This window comes from Tamandua tetradactyla, chromosome 3 (assembly GCF_023851605.1).
Source record: "Tamandua tetradactyla isolate mTamTet1 chromosome 3, mTamTet1.pri, whole genome shotgun sequence".
NCBI lineage: Eukaryota > Metazoa > Chordata > Mammalia > Pilosa > Myrmecophagidae > Tamandua > Tamandua tetradactyla.
The window spans coordinates 167,466,275-167,494,043 of NC_135329.1; the positions used below are offsets into that span (position 1 = coordinate 167,466,275).

The following is a 27,769-nucleotide window of genomic DNA, read 5'->3' on the forward strand; positions in this document are numbered from 1 at the left end:
TAAAGTTAAACATATATTCAGTATATGACCCAGCATTTTTACAACTCAGTATTTATTGGAGGGGAATGAAGATGTGTATCTATATAAATATTTTTACACAAATGTACAGAGCAGTATTATTCATACAGACAAAAAAAACTATCAATAAATGAAGAGACAATGTGGTATATCCATAAAATGGAACGCTATTCATCAATAAAAATGAATGAACCACCAATACATGCAGCAACTATGACTTTGAAACATATTAGACGGAGTGCAAGTAAACCCAAATATGTTCGGTATGTTTCTCTTTATATGAAATCATATAACAGGCAAATCTAAATTTTAGTGACAAAAGGTAAATCAGTGTTTCCTGGATCCTGAGCCATGCAAAAGAGCATGAGGGAACTTTTTTGTTCTGATAGAAATACTCTATATCTTAATTGCAGTGTTGGTTACATGGGTACATACAGTTATAAAAGTTCATTTAACTGTATACTTAAAATGAGTACATTTATTACTTGTAAATGAATTTGTAAATGTATTATTTGTAAATTATTTTTAAATTATCGTTTGAAGATTATTTTAAAATAAAACTTCTAAGATCAGAAAATAGGAAGAAGAATTTTAATCCCTGATAAACTGTCATGAGGGAATGATGGGGAAATACATTTAAAGACAAATTTGAAAGTTAAGAATAACATAATTACTGTACACCCTGGATGAAAGAACTTTTTAATGAAGTCCTTCGCACAGAATAATGTTTATCTCAGAAGATTGTTTTGCAAGGGAAAATTGTTATATAATGAATTGGTGTTTTTGTGCTCATATCTTAACCAGTATTGACTTTATAAAGCACATTAGTGATAATAATTAAGTTGGGAAGCATAAATAAAAGGTAGATTTAAAATACTGAGAAATATAATATATAAAATAGGAAATAGAATTAATCAGCTTTTAAAGCAATCTATCATTTTTCTAGTTTTATAAAGAAAGCAAAGATGTGTATATGCTTTGAGATATTATGTTGCTATTTAATATTTAAGGATAATTATTATAAAGGTAAAATTGATATTTCTTTCAAACAATCAAAAAGAAAAATGAGAATAAATAAAATCTGTTCTGTGAAAAAGAATATGAATAGGACTTTCTAAAATGTAGTCTAAACATTATCTATATTTTAGAACCACACATACTCTTTGAAACCAAAGGAAGAAAGGTTTATTTTGTTTGGAACCTAAATTTTCTGTTGCACATAATCTAACTCCACCTATCTGTATAACTCATTTGAACAACTGAAACACTAGGAGCCCAGAATAAGAAAGAGAGCCTCTAATCCTGAGTTAAACTTTACCATCAGGGAATCCCCTGATACTGTGTCAAACGTTAGGGACACACAAATCAATAGGCCAAGTCCTAGATCTTGGGGCTTACTCATGTGAAGCCTATGTATAGCAGAGAAGCTTAGCCTACCTATAGGTACACCTAAGAGTTACTTCTGGAGGACTTCTGTTGTTGCTCAGATGTAGTCTCAGTCTCTCAGCCCAAATCTGCAAGTAAAATCATTGCCCTCCCCACTACGTGGGGAATGACATCCAGGGGTGAAAGTCTCCCTGGTGGTGTGGAAAATGATGCCCAGGGATGAGTCCGGCCCCGACACCATCAGATCAACAATTCCATCCCGACCAAAGGGGGGAAATAAGTGTAACTAATAAAATATCAGTGTCAGAGAGAGTTCAACATCAGTGGCAGAGTTCAAATAGAGTCAAGAGGCTACTCTGGAGGTTGCTCTCACACAAGCTTCAGTCAGACATTGCTACCTACCACAACCTGCCAAACCCCAGTCAAAACCTAAAGAACACCTAGGGCAAAATATAAGATTCTACAAAGGTCCCATGCATTAGACTAACTTTCCAGAAAGCTACAACCTCCAGATGGGTCCCTCCAGCAGACAAGTCCTGAAACCTAGAGGGCCCAGCTTCTCCAAAACATTAGCTAGTTGAATCTCCCCACCCCATATCACTGGCAGTTCTTTTCAACATGAAAGAGTTAGAATGGCCATAGCCCAAATACCCCTAAAGAGAGGGATAGAAAGATCAAAGGTGATGGTGGAGTTATACAGAGAAGATAGGATTTAACAAATGAATGTGAATGCTGAATCATTAAACTGATATCACTTTTAGTCTCCAGTACTTTGGAGCAGCTCGAAGTAAAAACCTAAAATGTGGAATTGTAACCCATGGCAGACTCTGAAATCTGTTCTACAACTAATTCTGGTGCTGTGCTTGGAAATTTATTGCTTTTTTTGTGTGTATATGTTATTTTTCACAAAAATGAAAAAAAAGTCAATTATGATGTTAACAAAAAATATTTATTCCTTCTAGCCACCTATGTTCTTGAGCAGCTAGAAGGAAAAATCTGAGAGGATCGTATGGTAGTCCATAAGAAACTCTGGGATCTGTCCTGTAACTACTTGTTGAAGAGTGTTTTGAAAACTATTGCTATTTTTTTCTTTGCTTTGTATTTATGTTATATAATATTGTATTATATTCAATAAGAAAAGTTTTAAAAAATGTAGTCTAAAAAGGCAGGATAATGAAAAAATGAACAAATAAAAAATAGATGATGGATCTAAATCTAAACGTATTAGTCATCACAAAACAAGATACACTGAATACATTTGATCTTTCTAAATATTTGCAGATAAAAATGTAAAAAAATATATAAAGGCTATTTTCAAGTAGCCTTTATAAAGGAAAGGCATAGAAAAAAAGAAATCATCAATATTGCTATACCTATAGGTTAATGCATATATGTATATCAATTTATAATCTGGCAAAGAAAAAGGCTGATGTAACCAATTTAATGTCAGATGAACTAGACTTCAAGGAATAAACTCTAATTAGGAATAAAAAGGTTCTATTTTATTTATAAAATAATAAGTCACCAATTAGATAATTCTAAATTTAATGACCAAAAAAACATTTTTATAAACTGAGAAATGCATGACAAAATTGATGAGACAGATATCCCAGTGTGAGATTTTATGTTAAAATAAATTTATTTCATTATAAAATTAAATATTATCTAATTAATATATAATCAACATTATTCAATTAAAATGAATAAAATATAGAAATTTTAAGTGACTTAAAGAATTAGATCTAGTGGACATTTATAAAATAGTATACCTTAAACTGAAGATGACACAATTTTATCAAACACACATGAATCATTGAAACCAATCGCTATCAGACTATAAAGCATTCACAACAAATATTAAATAGTACATATTATACAAGCTGTGTATTAAAATCACAGTGAAATTAATGCAAAAATAAAAGATAAAATGATAACTTCCATACATTTCACAAAACACACTTTTAATAACTCACAGGGAAAAATATGTCACATGCAGGTAAAATAGTGTTCAGAAAGGAACATATAGCCTTAAATGCATATATTGCAAATGAACACAAACTGAAAATTTGTAAGCAAAACATGCATCTTTAGAATCTTAAAAAAGAATAGGAATAAACAATGATGCTAAAGGAAATTAAACAGTAAAATTAAAGCTAAAGATATTAATGAAATAGTAACAAATACATAATGGAAGGCATCAACAAAGTCAATTAGTTAATAGAAAAGAGTAATAAAATGTAATCACCAAACTTCTTGCAACTGTTTTCAAATAAAAAAGACACGTAGGCACAAATTAACTCTTTAAGGAAAAGCTTACATAATTATAGATGCTGTAGAGAATATATCAAATGCATAAATTCTTGGAAAAATGTACTTACCAAAACTGATTTAAGACCAAATTGAAAACATCCTAAAACCATTAAACTAGTGTTATAAGTATTTAAAAATTTGCACACCAAAAATAAAGCAGCTGCTTTAAGGGTGATTACTATCTACAATTCTTGAAATAGATAATGGCAATGTTACACAGTTCTTTCAGAGAAAAGAAAATAGGGAAATATTTTATGCAACTCATTTTATGATGCTGGTACCAGACCTGATAAGGACCAAAAAAATTACATAACAATGTTTTATGAACCAAGACTTAAAAATCCTAACATATTAGTAAATGAAATTTAACCCTACATTGAATAATAAAATATAGCAGCTTCTCCATCACAGACTCTATTATCCGTTGGGAATATACGAGATGTTTTCTTGCATTTTTCAATATAGTGGCTGTTAGTCATTTCAGAGAGTTCTCAAGAGCTCAGTACATTCACCGTTTCACTAAAAACACAAGCTCAGGGACATGAACATTCATTCACAGAAATGAAGGGAGCAACTTAGCTTTCTCTATTTCTGTTTAAATCTTGATTATAAATCAGAAGCAGTAGTTTGCAAGATCAACCAGAATCATTTTTTGTTTCCAATTCTTTGCATCTATGGCATCTGTCACAATTTCATCTAAGGATTGTTTAAAACCAGTTTGGGGAAAGTCTGTGATTGTGGTTTCAATTTGCAAAATATGATTCTTTGAAATCTTTGTCCTGTGAGTATCAAGCATACAGCATGGTTTTCTGTAAGTATGAGAAATATGACAAACGTACTTTCTCAAGAAACTGCTGAATTCACTATCTAGAAAAAAATGAAATGTTGCCTAACAATTAAGGTAAATTAGGCAGCTGTTTCTTACTACATTGTGCTAATCCTGCTAATCCTGTTTCACAACTGTAAATTGTTGATGGGAGATCAGAATGTAAGGAAACAGTATCATTTTGCATTTCAATAGCAGTTCATTTTATAATTATGGTAAGAAGCAAGTGTTTTGCAGCTGGTGGTAACAAGAAATAAATATACTAATCTAAGAAAACACTTTAAAACTAAATAAATTGCAAAATATAAAAGAATTGGAGCATGTCAGTTGACCACTTTTTATAATCAGAAAAAAAGTCAGACTCACTGAACTCTACTGCAAGAGTTTATATAAATACTAGGTATGTTCCCTTTATATTTGAAGCTGAAGAATTTAAAACAAATAAGCTGGAAAATCAAAAAAATGTTTAAAAATATCCTAGAGACTAATGAGAATTCAAAAAAATTAAATAAGAAAGCCTATAGAACTGAAGTCTGTGTATATAAGCTTAAATATAAAAGTTCTTATGAAAAGGAAAATGTATTACCAGATTACAATTAAAACAGTTAATTTATTACTATTCAGTTCAACTAACTTAATTTTTTTCACATTACTTAAATGCCCTATTAGAATTTTTTGAGATGTTTATAGAAATCTGGGAATACAGAAATGAAGAAACTCTGGAGAAAATAAATGAGTTTTGCCGCCATTAACATACCACAAATGGTTCCTTTGGCGTAGACATGTGAAAGTTCTACGTCTTATTTTTACTCTGTATTTCTTTTAGACATATTGTTGAAAAACTGGGAAAGATCGCTTTATTTCCCTTTATATATATAAACACAGGAAAATGTAAAAGTTCATGTTCATGCATATTTAAAAATCTCTGAAACTCTTTTTTGTTTGTCTATAGCAAGAAAACTTTATTGTATAAAATAAGTATCTCATCTGTATTTCCTTTTACAATATAGAAAATCAATGAACACTAAGAAACACAGGAAAATCCCTTTCATTAAGTGTGAGCTGGCCCATTTGAGAAACATGTTTAAAACTTGCAATAAATTCAAAATCTTGGCTTACTTTGATTCCCTGTCTTTTTACTATAATTTTTCTTCTATTATGTTACCCACAATCATTCTTTCAAAGTTTAATGGTATTAAGGCTTCTGTGCAGTGGGTGATCATTACCTTTGCAAAGGGATAAAATGAAGCTAAAGAGAAGGAAAATTATTTTTCTTTAGATTGCAAGGTAACTCAGGGACAGAACTCAACACAAATTCTCAAATCTTTGACTCCTTGTTCTATGCTAGCCTGCATTCCTAATACTTTCTATCATTGTGATGGTCATTTCATTGTATTTCCCTGACATTTGTCAAGGAACTTGGATTCTTTTAGTCTTTTTCTATTTTTTAGATGACCCTTCTCATCTAGTGATAATGGATAAGGAAATTGAAACTGAAGTTGTTGGGTTAACCAAATTCACTAGACTAAATCTCTGTTGATTTTTTTTTATATATATTTATTCACAGCCTCAGTAAAAAAATCCCCTAATGTCCTAGCTTAACTCATTTCAAACTATTATCAATGCAATCATTAATTGATTTGCAATTTATTCTACCACAAAGATTTTCATATACATTTTGTTGTTGTTATAGTGTTTTGTGTTGTTTTTTTCTAACATTTGGGTCATTTTTTAGAGTTTAAAAGTACTTCTAAGAGCATTTTTCCTTTTTTTCTCTCTCTTCAACCTAGTGGAGTGGTTTGGCTGGCATTGTTAAATTATGACTTTAGGAAGGTGAGGAAACCACGGGGAAGAAGGATTAATTTTATTATATTTATTCTGCCACATATTTATCTGGAAAGCTCAATGAGTCTAATGTTTTGAGGACATTAAATACATATTGGAAATTAAATAACCACAAATATACATTTTCCTTTTTACTGATGTGTACACACAAAACAAAAACCAAAGGGTCAAGAATTATTGGGTTAGGAGTTGGTTTGATAAGAACTTTTAATGCCAGGAAAAAAGGTATAAGGGATGAAGAGGAAAAAGAAGTCTGGAGATTATAGAGGCGTATTACTTGACAAAAGATAAAAGAGTTGAAAGAGGAGGAATTTCTGCATTCCTTTTAAATATTCATTATTACAAGTGGTAATAATGTAATTAAGAAAAATGTTCTTAAATCATATTATTAACATGACAGTGTTAAAACCTACACGGATGTAAGTAAAATTAATGATGGTTTACCTGTATATATTTATATACAAATATTAAATCATTAAAATAAGCAAACAATACTAACAAATATCCTATATTTGTCACTATCCATTCCCCAAATGATGTTAAAAATTGAATTTAACACATAAGAAAGATAGAACAGATGATAGATCTGTTTTTCCTCCTACTTCTTAGCTCAAAATAATTAGTCTTTATAAAATGTGAGTGACATAACCATTGGATTATACTTGATTTAGTCTATTTAGTGTATTGAAAGTTAATTTTAAATTAAAGATATTTATCAAACTAAAATCTTAAAATGGAGATTTATGTTTCAGTTTTCTATAAAGTATAATTCTAAGTATGACTATATTAGGCAGTTTAGTTCATAAAAAAGTTTAATGTTTCATCTTTCTAGATTTAAGAAATTTCGGATGACAAATGGCAAAACTACAGGCAAGATTAAACTGTTAGCCTAAAGTTGGATATCAGACACCAGAAAGAATCTCAATTTCTCTTTTAAATGACTAAGTAAAATCTACAATTTCTATGTGAATGAGCACTCATTTATCAGGAAAAGACATTTAGCTTATTTAATTTGACAACTTTGTTCTGTAATTATTGAAAAGTGAATTTTCTCCTTTAGGTCCATGGAAAAGAGAATTTTTAAAAGCTAGGAAATACAAAGGACATGGAATATATCATTATAATGACAACCAAAACTTTATAATGAAAAAGTAATTTCCCTGATCACAGATTCCTTTATTCTATCTTGCATCGACGGTGGAAAAAATTGGTAAAAATTAAAATAGCTGAAATATAGGAAGTTCAAATCATTAATATGTTTCATTATGCTTAATGATATAGTATATCAAAAACTAAATACCTCATCAAGTATGCAAAGGACATATTTCCCAATAATATTGTTGTATTGTAGTTTAAACCTTTGATAGTTGTAATTCACATGTAGATGATTTCTCCTATGGAAAAAATTTAAATAAATATCAAACTTGAAAAGAGGAGATAAGTTATTGAGCATAAAGAACTCACATAAATTTAGGCTTAATGCTTGAGAAGCTCTCTTTTAATGACAACTAATTAATAACTAGTACAGCATATGTCATATAACTGCACTATTTATATTAGTTATCTCTTGCATAACAATATTACCACAAGCTTAGCATCTTTAAACAACACACACTTATTACTGCACAGTTAATGGGATGCAGGAGTCTAGGTACAGTTTAACTGGGTCCTCTGCTTAGGGAATCTCAGGTTTGCAGTCGTCAGCTGCAATATTGAGGCTATACCGAACAAGGATCTGTTTCCAAGCTTACTAAGGTTGTTGGTAGAATTCAATTACTTGCCTTAGTTCTGTCTGTTGCTAGCATTTGGCTGTCCTTTAGTACTAGAAATCTGCCAGTTCCTTGCTATATGGAGTTTTCCAACATGGCTGCTTGCTTCCTCAAAGCTGACAAAGGACAGACACTCCAACAAGACAGGCACTACATTCTTCAGTGTTTAACCACTTACATGTAGTCATATGCATTCTATCACCTTTGTCATAGTCTATGGTTTGGAAAAAAGCAAATTACAGGTTCTGGCCACATTAAAGGGAAGGAGAATACAAAAGGGTGTGAACACGAGAAGGTGGTGATCATGGGGACACCCTCTTTCCAAGAGTGTGCATACCACCATATTCTCATTTGGGGCACTTGTGTCTACCTTATATAATCACACTGTTTGGACTGTTTCAACAATTGAAATACTCTCTATACCACTTCTTCTAGGCTAGAGAAATAAGAATGTGATTAAAGTTGGGACAATTATACTCTCTAGTATTCCTGATAACAGTAATAGGTTTATGGCTGGATTAATAACTGATGTGGAATTGAATCATGTCCCCACAGAGGAAGTGTTTAGGTCTCAACCTTGGGTTCTGTGAGCATGAGCCCATATGTACAAAGTAACTTTGAAGGTGTTATTAGTTAAGGTTTGCCCAAACTGAATAAATGTGAGCCTTCATCCAATATGACTGAAGTCCTTATAAGCAAAGGAAATCAGACATGGAAAGAGAAAAGCCACATGAAACATCCAGAAGCTGTAAGTCAGGAAACACAGAAAATAAATGAGATTCTGCTGCCATGTGAGTTGTTACATGATAGGGAAGCCACGGAACCCCAATGAACACCAGCCAACCAGAAGATATCTAGGAGGAAGCAAGCCTTCTAGCTTCTTCAAGAGCGAGCCAATAAATTATTGCTGTTAAGCCAATTTGGTGTATGACATTTGTTTTAGCAACTAGGAAACTAAAATAATTTTTGGTTCCAGAAAGTGGGGTGTTAAGTGATGAATACCTAAAATGTGGAAGAAGAATTGTGAGGTGCCTGATAGAAAAATTTAGACTGCTTTAAAGAGACTATTGTTAGAAGTATCAATGTTAATAATACATCTGATGATGCTTCAAAAGGAAATGATAGGAATGTTTTATTGGAAACAGGAGGAAAGGTGATCCTTACTATGAAGTGGCATAGAACTTTATGAAATTGTGTTTTAAGGTCCAATGGATGGTAGAATTTGAAAGTAATGAATTTAGATACTTAACTGAGAGGATTTCCACATTAAATATAGAAGGTATAGCCTGATGTCCCATTGTTGCTTATAGTTAAATGTGAGAAGAAAACAATACACTGAGAATTGAACTCTTAAGCTCAATGTAACCAGAAATTGATGATTTCTGGTTTGAACACTGCCCGCCTATCCAGATAGTGTGCTCTGAAGCTTGGGCTAGAAGTGGCTCTATCAGGGACTTGCCTGAGTTTCCAAGGAGTGAGTCACCAGAGAATAGGTTCCATGTAATCATTTAAATGAACAACATTTTGCTAAAAAGGTTGTGACTGAACATGAATCCAGTTTTCCATTTCAATGGAAGTCATGATTGGAAATGCAATTATCCAGGAGAGATCTGTGGAAAGTTCTGCTGTCTGATGTTTGGACTGCACACAAAGTCAATATGTGTTTTATGAAATATCTATAAACCGAAGCAATGCCTGAAAGCATCAGTGAAGTGACAAATTGAAGGAAAAGTGACTTCAAAAAGCAGAACAATAGAAGCCAAGATCTGGGCTGAAGAGATCTTCCCAGACAAAGAGAGAAGGCCCACCTCTCTCACTTCTGCAATAGCAGAACCACCCCTGAGATTGGAAGGGGCAGGTCTTCTGCTCTGGCCCTTGTAGAATCTGGGCTTTGAATCCCATAATTCAGGGAAAGTGCTTCACTTCAATGCTTAAGAGATGGTGGGGCTTCTGCCTTGGCATTCATGCAGACCCTGGTGGCCATTGTCTCAAAGAGGGTGGAAACTACACCCCAATGTTCAGGGAATTTATGGCTAGCACACAAGCCCTTGGAAGGGGTGGGACTACTGCTCCATCAGGCTGGAGGGCAAGGAATCAAGCTGCCTCTCAGACAATGAGATCTAATAGAGTTTGTCCAGCTGGGTTCTGGACTTGTCTGCAACCTGTTAGCCCTGTTTTCATCTCAATTTCTCCCTTCTGGAATGGGAATATTTATCTTCTTCCCATCCCATCACTGGATACTGGAAACAGATAACATTTTTTTTTCTAGATTTTACAGGAATTTTGCCACAAGCCAGACAACGCCAAAAGCTGATAACTACTTTTGATGAAATTTTGTACTTAACATTCTTATCGAAGTGACTTAGGACTTTTAGGACATTGTAATGGAATGAATATATTTTGCATGTGGGAAGAACAAATCTTTTGGTGATCCAGAGGAAGGACTGTTAGAAATTGAATCATGCCTCATATAAAAGGCACGTTCAGGTCCCAACCTACAGTCTTGGGGATGTAAAACCAGTTATAAATAGGATTTTGTAGAGGTTATTAGTGAAGGTATGCCCAAATTGAATATGGGTGGGCCTTAATCCAATATGACTGAAGTCTGTATAAACAAATAAAATTAGATACGAAAAGAAGGAAGTCACAGGAGCAGCCAAATGCTGGAATTCAAGAGAGCCTAAAAGCAAAAACCGAAGGTGCTGCCATATGCATTGTCATGTGATAGAAAAGCCAAGGAACCTCAAAGAATCCCAGACAGCCAGATATATCAAACCACAGAAGAGGCAAGACTTCCAGAATCTGAAACTATTAAGTCAATAAATTATTGTAGTTAAATTAACCCATAGTATGGCATTCATTTGTTTCAGCAGCTAGGAAACTAAAACAATAACTGAACTGAAACCAATCAGAATCATGCCTTAGGGTTGGTTTTTTTCCAAGCTAGTAAATAAGGTCTCCATCTACTTTGGTCCATAAAGTAATTGTTTTTCAAGGAAGATGAATCTTAAGCAGAAGTCACTAAGTTGAAACTTAGTGAGCTCCTCTTTCCTCAGTTTGGATTTGAGTGACAGAATTTGCAAGGATTTCTGAAATTGAGTAATAATTATTGCAGTGCCTGATTCCCCAAATGAATTGAATAGAAACAAAATGGTATTTAAAGTAGACACAACCTGGAGAAAGTTTCCTCAAATGGTAAACTTTCAGAATATATTGACAAAATATTTTCTGAAATCTTGTAGCCTCCAGAAATCCAAATTGAGCGTTGAATTTTGCTTTTCCTTGGCTTACATTTGTTAATAGCATTTCTCCTGTTCTAAGAAGAAACTATGACTTTCTTCCTTATTTACCTATGCTTAGAGAATACAAGCAACAGTTGGAAGCAAATCCTGATCTCTTCAGAACCATCCCATTACAGTGAACATGGAAATACTATAAATATCATTCCCAGATTTGTGATTATTTTATCAGTTTTATCCAAAAGGTATGTATTACATGTAAATGTCTCTCCATACTCTTCCTAATTCAGAGATATCAGACTTGTCAGTGGGACCCAAATACCCAAAATATGATTACCATCCATTGTTTGACAATGGTAAGATTGATGGACATTAATCTGCCTTGCTATCACTCTTTTACCTATTTACATTGTGGGAGAGTGGAGATCCACGATCTCCAGTATGTGATGGTTCAGCACAGTAAAATTAACTAAATGATAAATGCTAATATCCTGTGTCTGGCCCTGTCCAACTTTCTAGCATTGATCTCCATCACCCCACTGACTCACCATAAACAAACATAGCTCCTTAATGCTCCATAAGTTCCAATCCCATTTATCTTCCTGACTTTTCTGTCTTCTGTTCCTCTTCCCAAAAATATTTCTATTCTACTTCTCTTAGGAACTTTGATAGTTTCTCCAAGTTTCCCCTCCAGCCTTAGTTACTCTTTGAATTATTGCATGAGACACTTAAACAGATTTAGAGGTAGCTTTGCTGAAAAGTCTGCCAGAGAAAGAAAGAAAATCGCACTTTTTCTGGAGTTAATGGATATATGTTCCTATTTTTTCTCCAATCCATGCACGTATGGAAGCTTTGCCTTGCACACCCTTTGCTTGATTATAGATGTTATTATTTTGTTTGTAAAGTTCTTCCTATTCTGTGTTCTTACTTCTTCATAACAAGGGGTATTATGATGATGATCAATATTTTATAGCAGAGGATCTGGACAGAATAGATATTCAAAAATACATGTGAATTCCTTTTGTTTCTTCAAAATAGAATTGAGCAAAATTTGTTCTTTAAAGTGTGAATTTGGGGAGAATTTCAGATAACTGGTAAGAAATATCTGTTGTTAATATTTCAGCTCCAATATCAGAGAGTGTCATTTCAGTGAAAATGGACATGAATGGCATGGGGACAAAAATGTGATCATAAGTAGTGACAAAGAGGTGAGAAAAAGAATCCAGGCAGGTCAGACTAGAAATAGTTCTTATAGAAATGAGATTGAAAGTTAATATAAGAACCATCTTGAAACTGTTGCCTTTATTTTCCATCTCTCTCTCTTTTTCTCTCTCTATATGTATATAATGTATAAATGTAGGTGTGTGTGACTGTATGGATATTTAATCAATTTATATATATTTACTTTAGCATATGAAACTCGTTTAATAATTCTGAATTCATTTGGGGGGAGTGTCCAAAGGAATACACATTTATACAGTTTAGACATTTAAAAAAATGTATCTAATGGACTAGTGGTTCAATTATCCAATAAGTATTAACACTTCCCACTATATAATAGTACCTGAACACTATTATTTCCTATATGTATGTTGTATCACACATAGCCACTTAAAAATAAAACATCTATAATTATATATCCTTTTACAGAAAATATATTTTGGAATATTGAGAAAGAGATGTGTGTGTGTGTGTGTGTGTGTGTGTGTGTGTGTGTGTGTGTGTGTTTCTTTGAGAAACTGAAGGAAACTGGTTGTACCACGATAAAGGCACTTCTATCTTAGAGAAAGTTTGAAATTATATGTGAAATCAGCAGATAACTTGAATTTATGAAATATATTTTTGGAATAACTGGATACTTGCCTTGGTAGATGTAAACATATACATCAACGGAACATTTGAATTCAGAGCACTGAAATCCATAACTGAGTTCAAAATAAAGCAAAGCTTTAACATATATGATTAGCAATGTGTGAAGTCTATATAACTAGCCATTAAAACCAAAACAGATTTGAAATGCAGGTTATATTTTAAAAGCTGTATATATTACTTTAAATTCTGATCTGTTTTTGGCTGTGTGTTTTTAGTAATTTGAAGTAAGTCTTTAGAAGAATAGGAATATTTGTAAATATTGCAGAAATCCTTTCCCACAGATACATGATAGACAGAGAAAAGAAACCAGTTTGCTTAGTAAGGAGTAGGAAAAAATGATGAGCTGAAAATATTGTTGTTGGAGTTCTTCCAGATAAAAAATAATTAGAGGGGGGTGCAAGAGTAATCCAGTGGTAGGATTCTCGCGGGCCATGCGGGAGACCTAGATTCAATTCCTGGCCCATGCACTTCCCAAACAAAGAAACAAGCAGAAATACACAAACAAAAACCAAACCAAACAAAAATTCAACAAATGATGCTGCAATAAGGGGATACTCACATGGAAAAAGAATGAAATGTGACCCCCACCATACAGGATACCAATAAATAAACAAAGAAAGAGATCACTGAGCATGCCTGTAGAATTTCTGAATTATGGAAAGAGTGCAAAATATTTCCATTGCTTGTGTAGTGTCCGCCATTTGTGGAAAAAGAGAAAGTATAAATAATGTACACCTATTTTTTTTTTTTTTTTTTTTTACATGGGCAGGCACCGGGAATCAAACCTGGGTCCTTGGGCATGGCAGGCAAGCACTCTTACCTGCTGAGCCACTGTGGACCACCCTGTACACCTATTTTTAATTGCCTTGGTCTGTGAGTAGCACGTATAAATGCCATTCACAACCTGTTGGCAACCACTAATCCTATGTCCTTCATAGATGCTGGCTGGTGGACTGGGATATGTGGCACAGCAGTATGATTAACAAGCATAGGAGATTGGTGAAAACTAGCAACCTCTATCATGGGGCCTGTGCTGGTTTGAAAGGAAGTATGCCCCCAAAGAAAAGCCATGTTTTAATATAAATCCCATTTCATAATGGTAGAATAATCCCTATTCAATACTGTATGTTTGAAACTGTAATCAGATCATCTCCCTGGATGATGTGATTTAGTCAAGAGTGGTTGTTAAACTGGATTAGGTGATGACATGTCTCCACCCATTTGGGTGGGTCTTGATTAGTTTCTGAAGTCCTATAAAAGAGGAAACATTTTGGAGAGGGAGATTCAGAGAGAACAGAGAATGCTGCAACACTACGAAGCAGAGAGTCCACCAGCCAGCGATCTTTGGAGAAGAAGAAAAACGCCTCCCGGGGAGCTTCATGAAACTGGAAGCCAGGAGAGAAAGTAGCAGATGATGCCGTGTTTGCCATGTGCCCTTCCAACTAAGAGAGAAACTGTGACTGTGTTTGCCATGTGCCTTTCCAGATGAGAGAGAAACCCTGAACTTTATTAGCCTTCTTGAACCAAGGTATCTTTCCCTGGATGCCTTAAATTGGACATTTCTATAGACTTGTTTTGATTGGGACATTTCCTCAGCCTTAGAACTGTAAACTAGCAACTCATTAAATTCCCCTTTTTAAAAGCCATTCCATTTCTGGTATATTGCATTCCGGCAGCTAGCAAACTAGAACAGGGCCTAATTATCTGGGGGCTGACTCGACATGCAAAATCATGAGAGACATATAAACTAAGATGTATTTGATTTATTTGCACTGAAAAATATTGCCATAGGTGCGAAGTATATTCTACCTATAACACAATTTGAATATATAATGAGACCCTTTTATTTTAGCCTGGAGAGTCCTGATGAATCTATTACACACAGTTATATAACTGCCCCTGACACCTAAATGTTTAACTTCTTGGACAAAGATTTCAATGACAACTGAGAGATCCCTTTAGAGGGATAGATTTGTTCTATTTATAAGTTTGAACATTCAGTCAGGTGGCAATGAAGTCTAGTTGGCATAATTATTCTGCATCTTTAAGTTAACTTTAGACTTTTCTATGCGTTTATCATAAAAATAAACTTTCATATTTTCAGATTTTGGGGGTAGATTGCTTTTCTCTGTTGTCAAAATAATTAATTAAAATGCTTGGTTGAAAATTCAATATTTTTCTTCCTTCAAGTAAACGTTTTCAGACCTGTCCTGTTTTTTCAGTTGCATTATATAACAAGTATAAATAATACTAGCAGGAACTTATAAATAAAACTCTAGTATTATCACTTTCCAGAATGAAACATCAATAACTTTAGTTTTTAATATATGATTGCAAAGATCATCTCCCAATTTCCTTTTAAATAATATCATCAAGCACATCTTCATCTCTAGCATTCTTTCATTTAAAAATCTCAAGACATTAGTTTTACTTCAGATATAAAATTCAGTGCCAATAAGATATACTAAGAATATATTTCTTTCCAAAGAAAAGGTAAATATTGCATTTTCTATTTCATTTTAGAATATTTTCAAAGGAAAATGAAATAGGCTTAAAAGAATACATCAAAACTTTCTAATCTGTTGATTTTAATAATTTACAGTTTTCCCTAAGCTATCATTCAGGTAATGTCACACCCTTTTCAAAATATAAAATGTTTTTCTTTTTATTCATATTTACTATTTATTAATACTTTAAAGTGTTTAATCAGCATAATGGGAAGAAGCATCAAATGTTTTATATACAACATATGTAAATATGCTTTCTAAACAGCAATTTCCTATTGACGTATTATTTCTTTTAGTTTCTGTTCTTCTTATTTAGCATCCATAAGTATTAATGGATTGTTAATCTCAAATGATATTCACTCCTCAAATTTATTACCTATCCTAAAGTAATTGACATCAAACAGGAGAATTAGCTGATATAAATTGAGCAAATAAGATTTTTTTTCTCCAGTTGTATGTAGCATTTTTTTCTATTAACCTATCTGAAGTTAACAATTTTTAGGATGAAATAAAGATATTTGTCAGGTCTTTGAGAACCATCAATCTACCATGTATTTATAAATTGAATTTATCCCATATTAATTGTCTCAAAAGTGCTAAACTCAAAGCTCTAAATTGTATGTGTATGTAAACTGTATGTCATCACCAATTTTTCATAAAATAAATTGATTTAAAAAAGCAAATGCAAGGGGGCAGGACAAGATGGTGGTATAGGGAGGTGTGGATTTAGTTAAGGCTGTAGGGCAGCTAGTGAATAGCCAGGAACTATCATGAACAACTGTTTGGGGAACTTCAGTGAAAGAACATACCAGTCTGGGATGGCTAGAACAGCTAAAATCCCACACAGAACTGTAAATCTCCCAAGGCATGGAGGCTGGTATTCCTCTCCCATTGAAATGGTAATCTGCCTTGGAATTTGGTACTAGAGGGAAAAAGAAGCCTTCTCCACTAGGAGTAAGGAAGGTAGCACAACCAAGCTCCAATTGTGGAATTAATTAACAAATTTAGACTGCTGAATATAAGCTCTAAGCACAAATAAACCTGGAGCAAGCATGAAAGGAACCTGGGATGTTTTGCCCTGGCAGAGGGGATGGCACTGATGAGGGAAAAAAGGAAGTTTTTTGAGTTAGACAAGTTCAAAATACTGGAAAAGGTCTGGGCCCCAAGGAAAAGGACAGACAGAGCCAACAACCAACTCTGGCTCTTGATTGGCAAAGTTGAGAGACTGGGGTCCAGCTCTGAAAATGATTTTTTTTTTCTTTTTATCTCTCTCTCTCTCTGTTTTTGTTTGTTTATTTGTTTGTTTGTTTATTTCTTAATGGCCCATTTGATAGAACTGTAGGCAATCTCAGGCTTCAGTACTGCCCCAAACAAAGGCAGAATTAAGGTGTGTCTGAGAGACAAAGTGACTAGTCAGGTGAAGGAGATTCTGGGAGCAAGGGAAGGTAGCTAACTAAGTTCTAATTGCAGTTTTAATCCTGGAAGAGAGGAGCTGGGACTGACAGAAAAGAAAAGAAAATTAAGAAAAGAATAAAGACAGAGGATTTTGGAGTCAGTTGAGCTCAGAGTACTGAAAAGGGGTTGTGCTCCAGGAAAGGGGCACATAGACCCAGGTACCAACTCTGGCTTTTGACTGATGAACTTTAGGGGCTGAGAGAAAAAAGGGATTTCTCTCTCTTTAATTTTTTTTAAGAAAAAAGCTATTCTACGTAGGTCATTAGAGAAAGCTTTGGACATTTTCAAAAATCAACAGGGCCCAGGTAAGGGCCGAGTTAAGATAGGTCTGAGAGATAACGCAATGAGTCAGGTAGGGGAGATCATTCCCTAAAGGATGTGTATTCCCCAAGAAAAGGGGGAGTGGGGCCCAGCTCAAGTGGTGGCCCTCTTTCAGAGAATTCAGGCACCAGGGCCTAGAAAACAAAAACAGCTTAAGCTTGCCTTCTACCTCAGACTCTATCTCAACCACAGCCCTGGCAGGAAGACCCACTGAGAATTAAAAGCATTGCATGACTTTACACTAGTGAAGGTCTGTGGGCTAACAAGCACTACCTGCTGGGAAGGAGTCTTCTCCAAAAAAAGATTCCATATAGGAAGGGAAAGAAACAGAAAAACAAGAGTTGAAAAATTCTGATCAGTTAAACAGAAGTTATGCTAGAGGTCTTGAATATGTTGAACTGAATGCCAAAGAACATTGGAGAACAAACCCAATCAGCAAAAGAACCCTAGGTTAAAGAGTGAAAATTACCTTAGAATAAACTTATCTAGGAAAATGAATGCCTAGACACCAGCAAAAAATTACTAATCATACTAAGAAAAAAAGAAGATATGGCCCAGTCAAAGAAACAAACTAACATTCAAATGAGATACAGGAGTTGAAACAACTAAGAATGTCTAAACAGACATGTAAAATCACAAAAATCAAATTGACAGGTTGAGGGAAGATACGGTAAAAAGAAACGAAGGAAATAAAGAAGGCTTTGGGCAAACATAAAGAACTTGAATATGTGAAAAACAAATGGACAAACTTATGGAAATTAAAGTCATGACAGAAGAAATGAAAAACAATGGAGACCTACAACAGCACATTTAAAGAAGCAGAAGGAAGAATTAGTGAACTAGGGGATAGAACATCTGAAATCCTACAAACAAAAGAACAGATATGGACAAGAATGGGAAAATATGAGCAGGGTCTCAGGGAATTGAATGGCACCATGAAGCATATTTATATACATTTTACAGATGTCCCAGAAGGAGGAGATGGGAAAAAGAATAACAGAAGAAATAACTGGAGGAAATAATCTCTGAAAATTTCCCATCCTTATGAAAGACATTAAATTACAGATCCAAGAAGTTCCGCATACCCCAAATAGAATAGGTCTGAATAGACTCACTACCCCAAGATACTTAAAAATCACTTTGTTAAATGTCAAAGATAAAAAGAGAATTCTGAAAGCAGCAAGAGAAAAGCAATCCATCACATGCAAGGGAAGCTTAATAAAGCTATATGTGGATTTCTCAGCTGAAACCATAGATGTGAGAAGGCAGTGGTAAGATACTGAAAGAGAAAAACTGCCAATCAAGGACAGAAAACTGTCCTTCATAAATGAGGCCAAGTTTAAGATATTTTCAAAGAAGCACTGGGTTTATGAACAAGAGTTCAACTCTACAAAAAAATACAAAAGGGAATACTACAGGCCAATAAGAAAAGACAAGAGAGAGAGGTTTGAAAAAGAGTGTACAAATGAACTCTATCAGGAAGGTAAAAAGAGAGAGAAAAAAATAGATAAGATATGAAATACAAAATCCAAAAGACAAAGTGGTAGAAGAAAGTACTGCCTTTATGGTAATGAACAGCATTAAGTCTTAATGGATTAAACTCCCCAATCAAAAGAAGCAGACTGGTAGAATGGATTTTAAAAACAGGGTCCATCTATATTCTGTCTACAAAAGACTCACTTGAGACACAAGGACAAAACTAGTTTGAAAGTGAAAGTTGTAAAAAGATATTTCATGCAAACAGCAATCAGAAAGAGCAGTGGCTATGTTAATATTAGTAATATTTACTTCAAATGTAAAACAATTAAGAGACAAAGAAAGATGCTATGTATTAATAAAAGGGATAATTCATCAAGAAAATATAGCAATCACAAATGTTTATGAACAGAGCCAGAGTGCTCCAAAATACATGAGGCATACAGTGACAACACTGAAGGAAGAAGTAGACTCCTCTACAATAATAGTCTTCTATACACCACTCTCATCAATGGATAGAACATGGATACAGAGGATCAATAAGGAAACAGAGATGTTGAATAGTATGATAAATGAATAAGACTTAATAGACATTTAGAGAATATGATATCCCACAATAGCAGAATACACATTTTTCTTAAGTGTTCATGGGTCATTCTCAAGGATAAATCACATGTTGGGTCACAAAGCAAGTCTCAACAATTTTAAAAGATTTAAATTACACAAAATACTTTCTCAGACCTTAATGGAATGAAGTTGGGAATCAATAACAGGCAGAAGGAAGTCAGGAAAATTCACAAACAAATGGAGGCCAAACAACACATTCTTAAATAACCAGTGGGCCAAGGAAGAAATTACAAAAGAAATTGGTAAATGTGTTGAGGCAAATGAAAATGAAAACACAACATATCAAAACTTATATGATACAGCAAAGACAGTTTTGAGAGGGAAATTTATTGCCCTAAGTGCTTATATTATAAAAGAAGAAAGAGCAAAAATTGAGGAATAAACTGTTCACCTGGAGGAACTAGAGAAAGAACAGCAAAGTAATTACAAAGCAAACAGAAGAAAAACATAACAAAGATGAGACCCGAAATGAATGAAATTGAGAACATGAAAACAATAGAGATAACAAAACCGGAAGTTAGTTCTTTAAGAAAATTAATAAAACCGGTGGACCTTTAGCTAAACTGACAAAAACAAAAAAAAAGAAAGAGAGTATACAAATAAATAAAATCAGAAATGGGGGGGGGGGGGGACATAATTACTGGCCCTACAGAAATAAAGGAGATAATGGGAGGATCTATAAGCAGCTAAATGGTAAAAAACTAGACAACATAGATGAAATGGACAACTTTCAAGAAAATCCATCACGGACTCAGAAAGAAATAAATAGATGACCTCAACAAACCAATCACAAGTAAAGAGATTGAATCAGTCATCAAAAAACTCTCAAAAAGAAGGAACATTCAGAGAGAGGAAGTCTGGTGCCTCCCGAAGGAGCTGCCCGAGTGCCAACATCTCCTCTTCTCCCAGCTGATCCTCCACGTGGACCTTGTCACCTCCAAGAAACCAGAAATGAAAACGAACATACAGAACATTTCTATGGTGTTCAGCCTCACCGTGCAGATCAGCAATCATGTCCTATATGTGTTCTTCACACACGAGGAAGATCTCTTTGGGAATGTGGTTCTAGAGCAGGTGACAAAGCCTCTTCACTGGTCTAACATGGCTACGTTGCCCACACTGCCCACCATGCAGGACAGCACCAAGGAGGAGATCAGAAAACAGGAGTCCTTCTCCAACTGTTTACATCGAGATTTGCAGAGTGGAATAAGGAATTTACCTAAAGAACAATGGCTGTGGGAAGTACAAAGAATTTTGACATCCCTTAAACGAAAACTGAGAGAAGTTAAAAGACATGAGTGTGAAGCCAAGATTGTACAAGAGATAGCCAGTCTTTCAAAAAAAAGTTTCCGAAGAAGAAATGAATGAAAATGAAGAAGATATGAATATTCTCCTTGTCTACGAGAATGAGATCCTGACGGAGCTGGAGGCGCTCCTCACCATGCAGCAGTCCTTGCACTGGCAGATCGCTTCTGAGGAAGAGAGAAAAAGAGATAGAACATCTGTGAGCCGAGATCAATGAAATCCAGAGTTGTCAGCAGCGTGGTCAAAGTGAAACTGAGAAATACTCCTCTGAAAGTGAAAGTGAGAGCGAAGATGTGAAGAAAGTGAGAGGAGCTGAAAATTATTCCGGAAGATTTACAGAAATGGAATGAAGAGCTAAAAATAATACTAATAAAAAAAAAATCACTTAAATAAAGCAATTCATACAGAGTGGCAGGCCATCAGTGAGCTGCGTGTGCAATTCAGGCTGCTCCAGATGCAGCAAGCTAAGTCCGAGCAGAAGGTGCCGAAAAAGAAAGACCCCGAGAAACAAAGGGGTATAATTCCACCACAACCGGAAAATGTCCTTCAAGCAAAAGCAGCTGAAGATCAGCCAGAGGTAGCCAAGGAGCAAGTCAAGCCATCGCCAAGCAAAGACAGGAAGGAAACGCCATTCTGAGCAGCTGCGTGGGTTCATCACGGAATCCTCCAGACCTATAAAGACCAGTTTCATCTTGCTGTAGTACTGAGAATCCCCATGCAGTGTACATTATGTAAAATATATTTTATTCTCTGAGACTCTGCTCTGTCTCATACTAAGCACTTCTACCTGTTAGGCTCAGGTTACATGGGGGCAAAGCATTATAAGCATTTTGGGGCTTGGAGGGGAGAGATGAGTTTTCCATGTAATGTCAGCTTATTTGCAGATTATTTTTCTTCAACTTAAAATAACTTTTTTAACACTCGAGTGGCTTCTTTTTAAACCAAAAATCGTCTTTCTTTGCTTTAAAAAAAAAATCACAGCAGAGTCGGATCTCTTTCTCTCATTCAAGAGGGAAAATTACAAAGGTTGAATACTATATATCTGTTTTGTGGGTTGATCCATTTTCTCTCCTGCAGGATTTCTGCTTACCTGGTCACTTTTGCTTGTGCCTTTATACCTTTTAGGTGCAGATTATGTAATGGGAGCCACCTCAGCTTTCCGACTGGCCAGAAAGGTCCTTACTGGGTGTCACGTTGGCCCACCTTGTCAGTTCTATTTTACACCCTCAACCAAAGTCAGCACCCCCAAGTCTCCCTCGGTCTCACCACTGCAGACAGGGAAGGTGTTGTGGAACGTGCCAGGCAGTCTGTTCCTGGCTCCTGGGGGTCAGCCAGTGGTTTGCACTGACCGGGGTGGACCTAATCTACCCACACAAAGGATCTGCTTCTGTTTCTGACTGCCCCTTCCATGAAAGCAGAATGACTTGTATTGCTTGCTTGGGTTTGAATGTCAGTGATCCTCTGCCCGAGTGAGACTCAGAGACGCTATGTTTCGCATCATTTCATTGAACCCGCTGGTGGACTCCCGAGTCAACAAGATGGAATAATAAAAATAGCTATTGTTTTTTCTTTTGATGGCAATGAGATCTCCCCACCCAGTTTTCTGGCTTCAGATTCGGGTCTAGAAAATCAGGACGGACAGCAGCCAGGAGAAGGTTCAGGAACCCCGTCCCTCCCCCACGGTCACCAGACAGACCCTCAAGAGTGATCTATCCTCGCCTCCTCCCATTTAGTATTTAATTTCAGCACCTACTTGATGTGTTTCTTTTTATCTTCTACATACCGCCCTGATATGACTTGTCCATTATTTGATTTTTGTACGGAATAAAAGTTTTGTAATAGAAATCAGCATGCTACTTTTTTTAACTTGCAGAGGAGGTATTATGGTGACTGAAAATATGGTCAGGTGTCAAATATAAATTTATAAAGCTTTCTTGCAGTTCTGTCTGTCATATTACATTAATTTCATATTTGCTGGCAAATATCAAAGATTTCTGTTTTTATAAATGTGTAATTTCTATCAAGGTGTCATTTTTTTTTAACTAGTATTTAATTGTAAATGTCTCAATGCTGATTAACTAATTTTTGCCAGGACCATTATTGATCAAGTAAATAATTCACCAGCCATTTGGGGAAAAAAAAGCTTCCAAAAAAAGAGAAACCCAGGATCAAAAAGCTTCACATGTGAATTTTACCAAACATTCAGGAAAAAATAAGTACCAATCTTGCTCAAACTCTTCAAAAAAAATTGAAGAGAAGTTAAAGTTACTACTCATTCTGTGAAGCAAACATCACCATAATACTAAAGATACTACAAGAAAATAAAATTACAGACAAATCTCTTTAATGAATACAGTTGCAAAAATCCTCAACAAAATACTTGCAGATCAAATCCAGCAGCACATTAAAAGAATTATACATGGTGACTGGTCTAGTTTGGCTTGCTGCTGAAATGCAATATAGCAGAAACAAAATAGCTTTTTAAAAAGGGAGTTTAATAAGTTGCTAGTTTACAGTTCTAAGTTCAAGTAAATGTCCCAAATAAAGCAAATCTATAAAAATGTCTGATCTAAGGCATCCAGGGGAATGATGCCTTGATTCAAGAAGGACAGTGAAGTTCAGGGTTTCTCTCTCAAGTGGAAAGGCACATGGCGAACACGCCATCATCTGCTAACTTCCTCTCCAGCTCCTCAGGAGGCATTTTCCTTCTTCATCTCCTAAAGTCCCCAGCTGGTGGACTCCTCTTCGTTGTTCTATGGTGTTCTCTGTTGTGGCTTTCTCAAGGCTCTGTTGTTCTCTGCTCCCTCAGAACCTCCCACTTTCTCCAAAATGTTTCCTCTTTTATAGGATTCCAGTAAACTAACAAAGATTCACATAGAATGGGTGGAGACACATCTCTATCTAATCAAATTTAATACCCACATTGATTGTGTCACATCTCCAAGGAGATAACCCAATCAAGTTTTCAACCTATACTACTGAATAGGGATTAGAAAAAATGGCTGCCTTTACAAAATAGGATTAGAATTAAAGCATGGCTTTTCTAGGGTTACACAAATCCTTTCAAACCAGCACAATGACCAGATGGGGTTTATTACAGCTATGCCAGGCTGGTTCAATTCAAGAAAATCAATAAATCAAAGTAGAAAAACCACATGGTCATCTCGATGGATGATGAAATTGAACAACCTTTCTTGATGAAAACAACTTAAAGGATAGGAATAGAAAAGAACGTCCTCAACATAACAAAGGGAATGTATGAAAAACCAACAGTTAGCATCATGCTCAATGAGGAAATACTGAAAGCTTTCCTAATAATATCAGGAACAAGACAAAGATGCCCATTTTTATTCAACATTGCGCTGGAAGTTCTAGCTAGTGCAATTAAGCAAGAAAAGGAAATAAAAAATCATCAAAATTGGAAAGGAAGAGTATAACTTTCACTGCTTGCAGGTAACATGATAAGATATGTAGAAAATCCCAAAAAAATATACAGCTCTAACCTTACTAGAGCTTATAAATGAATACAGCAGAAGCAGGGTATAAAACAATACACAATAATGAGTACTGTTTCTATACACTAGTAATGATCAGTCTGAGGAGGTAATCAAGAAATAAGTTCCATTTAAAATAGCCATAAAAGTAATCAACTACATAGGAATAAATTTAACCAAGGCCCCAAAAGGCCAATACACAGAGAACTATCAGAAATTACTAAAATAAATCAAAGAAGACATAAATAAATACTATGCTTATGAATTGGAAGACTAAATACAGTTAAGATGTCAATTCTACCTAAATTCATTTATAGATTCAATGTAATATCAATTAAAAACAAACAACTTGCTTTGTAGAAATAAAAAAAAAAACCAATAACCAAATTTATTTGGAAAAGCAGGGTGCCCAAATAACTAAAAATATCTTGAGAAAGAGGAATGAGGTGGGAGGTCTCACACCACCTGACTTTAAAGCATATTATAAAGTTACAGTGGTCAAAACAGTATGGTACTTTCATAAAGATAGATAAACTGACCAATGGATCAAAGTGAGTATTCAGAAATACACCCTCTCATCTAAGGACAATTGATTTTTTAATATACATATATATATTGAGAACTCCCCACACATACAGTCCATCCAGAGTATGAAATAAGTGGCTCAGAATATCAGTTGTGCATTCATCACCATGATCATTTTCAGAACATTTACATTACTCCAGAAAAAGAAATAAAAAGAAAAAACTCATACATCCCATATTTTTTAACCCATCCTCTCATTGACCACTAGTATTTCAATCCAGTTATTTTTTTTATCTTTATCCCCCCTATTATTTATCTTTTTATTTTCCCTTATTTTTTCACTCATCTGACCATACCCTGGAGAAAAGGAGGACCAGACACAAGGTTTTCACAGTCCCACAATCACGTTGTTAAAGCTGCATAGTTATACAATCTTCTTCAAGAATCAAGGCTACAGGAACACAGTTCAACAGTTTCAAGTACTTTCCTCCAGCCACTCCAATGCACCATAAACTAGAAAGGGATATCTATATAATGCATAAGAATAATGTCCAGGATAATCTCTCAACTCAGTTTGAAATCTCTCAGCCAATGAAACTTTATTTTGTCTCGTTTCTCTCTTTCCCCTTTTTGGTCAAGAAGGCTTTCTCAATCCCATGATGCCAGGTCCTGGCTCATCCTGGGAAACCTGTCCCATCGTGCCAGGGAGATGTACACCCCTGGGAGTCATGTCCTGAGTAGGAGGGAGAGCAGTGAGTTCACCTACAGAGTTGGCTTAGAGAGAGTCACATCTGAACAACAAAAGAGGTTCTTTGGGGGCGTGACCCTTAGACATAATTATAAGTAGGCTTAGCTTCTACTTGCAGGGATAAGTTTAATATGGTCAAACTCCAAGATCGAGGGCTCAGCCTATTGAATTTGTCCCTACTGCTTCTGAGAATATCAGGAGTTCCCCAGATGAGAAAGTTTAATATTTCCTCCTTTCTTCTCAGGACCTTAAGGAGATGTTGCAAATACTTTTTTATTCTTTGCCCAAATTACTGCGGAATATATCGGGGCATCACACTGACATGTACAAACCAACAAGATCTCATACCCTATTCAAGAGTCCACATACTTTTATTGTTCAAGTAAACTCACCATACAAGTTTAATTAGACAATGTACTACCCAAAATATAAATTTTGCACCAAATAAACATTTCTTACTTTGGTCTCACACTCCGGAGTTGATGTTTTACAATATAGACCATATCATTCTTTACCATGTATTCTGATTTACCTTAGTCCTATCCAGATCAGTTTCATTCATATCTCTGGTTGAAGTCTGATCACTTTTTCAACTGTTCAAACAGTTGGTGTATGAGGTAATGTTGGCTTTAATAGCTTAAGAGCTCTAATTCTGAGTCTCAGGTGTCAGATAAATACCTGAAATTTCAGGGAATGATCAGGTTATATGCAAATATCTCAGCATATCAGAATTTAGAAATAACAATTAGAACCCCAGAATAGATGTGATTGCTATAAGAGCTAGGACCCTGTACAATAGGCCCCAACCTGATGACCCATGCTCTTGACTTCAGTTTCCTGAGTGTGTATATTATAGTTTGTCATATAAGTGAGGCATGATAATATTTGTCTTTTTGTTTCTGACATTTCATTCAACATACTGTCCTCAAGTTTCAATCACCAAATTGCATGCCTCACAACTTCATTCTTTCTTGCAGCTGCATGCTTTGGTGTGTATGTACATACCACAGCTTCCTTTTCCATTCCACTCTTCAGTAGTTGTAAGTTTAAGCCTCCTCTATTCCTTGTGATTCATGAATACTGCCACCATAAAACCTGTATACACATGTCCATTTCTGTCCCCACTCTCAGAGCATGCAACTGGGTTGCAGGATCATATGGCAGCCCCACCCCTAGCCTCCTGTGAAACTACCACTCTGCCCTCTGGAGGGGTTTCACCTTCTAGCTTCCCTACTGTGCCAGTTTGAAAGGATGTATACCCTTTCATGTTTTAATCCTAATTCAATTTTGTAAAGGCAGCCATTTTTTCTAATCCCTATGCAGTACTGTATGTTTTAAACTGTAATTAGATCATCTCCCAAGAGATGTGACTCAATCAAGAGTGTTGTTAAATTTAGGATTAAGTGGAGATGTGTCTCCACCCATTCAGATGGGTCTTGATTAGTTTACTGGAATCCTACAAAAGAGGAAACATTTTGGAGAATAAGGGAGATTCTGAGAGAGCAGAACGACATAGCCACGAGAAGCAGGGTCCACCAGCCAGGAGCTTTTGGAAATGAAGAAGGAAAATACCTCCTTGGGAGCTTCATGAAACACAAAGCCAGGAGAGAAAGTTAACAAATGGTTAACCATGTGCCTTTCCAAATGAGAGAGAAACCCTGACCGTGTTTGCCATGGGCCTTCTCACTTGAGAGAGAAACTCTGAATTTACTGGACTTCTTGAAGCAATCTATCTTTCCCTGGATGCCTTAGATTGGACATTTCTATAGACTTGTTTTAATTGGGACATTTTCTTGCTCTTAGAACTGTAAACTAGCAACTTATTAAATTCCTCTTTTTAAAAACCATTCTATTTCTGATATACTGCATTCTGGCAGCTATCAAACTTGGCAGCTATCAAACTTGGCAGCTATCAAACTAGAACATCCACCAACAGTGAATAGGTGCATCTCATTCTCCTCATTTTCTCTAGCACTTGTTTCTCTCTGTTCATTTTTAAAGAGTTTTATTCACACATCATACAATTCAACCAAAGTAAATAACTAA

The 27,769-nt window shown here is 35.2% G+C and overlaps 1 pseudogene; it reads left to right on the forward strand.

Annotated features, from left to right (window-relative positions):
- Positions 1-231: 231 nt before the first annotated feature.
- LOC143675834 (ralA-binding protein 1 pseudogene) lies at positions 232-21,593 on the forward strand (annotated as a pseudogene).
- The last annotated feature ends 6,176 nt before the right edge of the window (positions 21,594-27,769 follow it).